The 3,551-nt window shown below is 38.5% G+C and overlaps 1 long non-coding RNA gene across 1 annotated transcript; it reads right to left on the bottom strand.

The window, feature by feature from the left end:
• Positions 1 to 1,741: 1,741 nt before the first annotated feature.
• LOC148302636 (uncharacterized) lies at positions 1,742 to 3,044 on the bottom strand. The gene is made up of 2 exons (XR_015838618.1): positions 2,740 to 3,044; positions 1,742 to 2,610 (listed from the first exon to the last, which is right to left on the bottom strand). It is a non-coding gene; the product is annotated as an uncharacterized LOC148302636 (long non-coding RNA).
• Between the last annotated feature and the right edge of the window lie 507 nt (positions 3,045 to 3,551).

Genomic DNA, 3,551 nt, shown 5'->3' with positions numbered 1-3,551 from the left:
CGACCGAGGAAAACTTGGCACAATCAGGTATGTCAAATACTTGAAAGCGGCCGGGTCAAGAGTCGTAATAATCGTCGGGTATGTATGAGGAGATGCATGAATGTAGAAGAGGCAAAGAATGTTTGCAAAGACAGAGTGGTGTGGCGTTCGATTCTCTCTGCCTACCCCTGCGGCGAAGCGGCGTGATGGTTAGTTAGTTTTATTTGTATGTGAGGCAAAAAGATGTATGATAGATGTTCGAATGGTGAAAGAAGGAAAGAATGCAAGGCTGAGATAATCATTATTGATAAAATGGTTTACTGATGAAGTCAAGGAACTCGCCGAAGAAAAGCCATCTGAAATACAGAAGCTCACCGTCACCAGAAGAATATGCTAAATATGTGACGCTGAGAAACCGAGTGAACTCGGACGTAAATAAGTTCAACACATTTGTTGTTAGACAAATTAGTTAAAAAAGCAATAGAGTTCAATAAGACAGCTTACCTCTGCTTTGTAGGTCTTACTAAAGCATTCGATAGAGTCAGATTAAAGGAAGTCATTAAAATTCTCGATGAAAAAGAAATACCCTCTAATAATATCAGTTATGGCAAATAAAAGCCTATCAGCGGAAGCTAAACTGGCAGTGCACAACGGAGTCCTGGTTCCAACTCTAATGTATGGAAGTAAAACATGGAGTTGGCAAAAGAAGGATGAAAGTAGACTGAGTGCAGTCGAAATGCAATCTCTCAGAAGAATGTGCGACAAAACGATGTATGATAGATGTTCGAATAGTGAAATAAGGAAGGAATGCAAAGCGGAGATAACCATTATCAATAAAATTAAGAAAGGTGCGTTGAGATGGTTTGGACATGTGGAACGAATGAGTGAGGAAAGAACGGTAAAACAAATTTATGCCGAGAAAGACCAAGAAAAACATGGCACGATCAGGTATGCCAAATACTTGAAAGTGGTCAGGTTAGGAGTCGTAGTAATCGGCGGGTATGTATGAGGAGATGCATGAACGTGGAAGAGGCGAAGAATGTTTGCAAAGACAGAGTGGTGTGGCGTTCTATTCTCTCTGCCTGAAGCGGCGTGATGGTTAGTTAGTTAGTTATAAAAGATCTAAACGAACGAGCGAAGAAAGGATTGTAAAAGAAATTTATGAGGCGAATCTTGTTGGGAACATGAGCAGAGGATGACCGGGCAAAACTTGGCATGATCAAGTATTTAAAATAATTGAAAGTGGTCAATTCAGGAATCCGAATAATCGGCGGGTATGTATGAGGTCCGCCTCCATAGTGTAGCGGTTAGCGCTCTAGGCTACCATGCTGGAGGTCCCGGGTTTGATTCCCAAGAGGGTCGCAATAAATATTATTGATTTTTCAGTCAAATATATATTTAATATGACCCTGGACTGGTACCTGAAGCGAAAGGCTGATCACCTTTCCTTCGTGTATTTAACGATCAAGATAACACTGCTTCTATATAATGCAGTGCCCTATGCACCTTTGGGGTGCGGAGAAGGGTTGGGAGGAGGATGTGTGAGGGGATGCGTAAAGAAGAATGTGTACAAAGACAAGAGTAGCGTGGTGTGGTGTTCTATTCTCTCTGCCTATCCCTGCGGAAGCGGCGTGATGGTCAGTTAGTTACTTTAGATTGCATTTCTGTAAAAAATTAAGGTCAATGTTGTAAGATCACAGAGAGCGGGATAGGATGATACTTTTCAAGGATCTCGGTCATTAATGAACAAAATAAAAACATATTTAAGAGCATAATATGTTTATTTTCAGGGGGGAGAGTATACATATATATTAGTCACGATGAATAACTCCCAAGAAAATTGTGCAATAACACACGTTTCATGGTTATATCATCTATCTGCCTATACATATCTGCAAACACTAAAACAGTAATTACTGGCTACACATCCAAATAAAACAATGCCGAATCGTCCTCTGTAGTTTATATATTCTGATCCAGCGCTAGGAAATGAAACTGTCCAAAGCGCCAACACAATGGGGGAAATGGAACCCTTCTGCCGCGACAAGTCATTTGCCAATAGTTGCAAGAGTCTGAAAAGGTAACAAAGTTACAGAATTAGTTTTTATGTTTGAAAAATAATTGCTAGCATTACGACCCACTGAGCGATCTCCGATGATGAGGATATCAGACACCGGTATACACTAAGATGGTCTTATAAGGTATACAGTGGCAGGCTTCTCGGAGGGGTTGATATGAAGAGTTCCAACCTCATCATAAAACTACTCGTGGAGCACAGATGGGGGCTGGAAATTTGTCAGCAAAAGAGTCCAGTCCGGTTTTGCGATTGCAAGCTTCGTCGGGCTGGTCTTCTTACATCATATATCCAATATTATTTATTAATTATCATCCATACCTATTTCTTTGTGAACAAAACATGGGCAAGCATTGCACCCACTAGTAAATTGACATTTGTAACTGTATAAGTAAAACTGGAAAACCATTTCAAAATCTATACGCCACGTGCTGTAGCTATTTTTTGAATGACATCTTTTGTGTTTGTTGAATCTTATTTTATATGCATATAGTGCAATAAATAACATTATATGACAATAAATGTGCTTGTAACTATGCCGGTTGTCCGTACTTTACCTAAAATATAACATAAAAACAATAATAAAAACAGACTCGCTGTCAACGGACTGTCAAAATGACATTTCACACAAAGAAGATTGCACAGTTTTTCAGGCATGAAAAACAACAACAAAAACAGTTGATTACCTGCAATGCTGTTGATGGGGTCATTCCGGAGGTTATAGAATACATATTTCTTCTAATTAGCGCTTATTTGAGCAGCAGTCGAGACAAATTTCTTGCGTAATTTGTTTGACAGCTGTTTAGCAAACGGCGGAATGAGAGGAAACGCCTTACCAATAATGAAGTACTCACATTTCCAATATATAATAGTTATTTTCAACACGAGATCACCCGGCTTGTCATTTATTGTTTACAATGAATTATATAAATTAGTTTGTGCAATGAATTCATAACGGCCGCCCGGCCAGACTCGAACGAAGCTTATATACAAACATTATATACTAATGATTTCGCGTCATATCGCCAGGTTGGCAGTGAAATCTTTTGTCTTTCCAAATTTCGTACTTGAACGTTAAAAAACCAGAGAAAATGTAACAAAATCTACTATTTTCCTCGTCGTGAGTGACCAGCATCAGGGATATCTCGAATCAGAATAAGTCATAGAAAGTTACCACAGACTAATTGTGAAGCTACGAAAAAATAGAAGAATAATTTGTCGATGGCAAGGGTTACATCAGTGCCTCCTTGATTCCAAATCGATTGTGAAAACATACTGTCAAATGGGGTAAAATATTTATTTACCTGATACTGGGTGTGTCTACAGCAGATGGCTCTGAACATTTTTGAAGCCTGGGAGTACTTTTGATCATAAAGAAAATTCTTAGTATACCAAAACCAAGGATCCAAAAACATACAAACATAACTTTTATTAAAAATAAAACAGATTTATATTACAGATAAGTTAAAAATTCCAGTATTAAAAAAAATATTGACGA

The sequence above is a fragment of the Brachycentrus maculatus genome, unplaced genomic scaffold, assembly GCF_059751285.1.
Source record: "Brachycentrus maculatus isolate JH-2025_06_01 unplaced genomic scaffold, ASM5975128v1 h1tg000429l, whole genome shotgun sequence".
NCBI lineage: Eukaryota > Metazoa > Arthropoda > Insecta > Trichoptera > Brachycentridae > Brachycentrus > Brachycentrus maculatus.
Note: the sequence above shows the minus strand (reverse complement) of the source record. Positions and strands in the feature narration are given on the sequence as shown.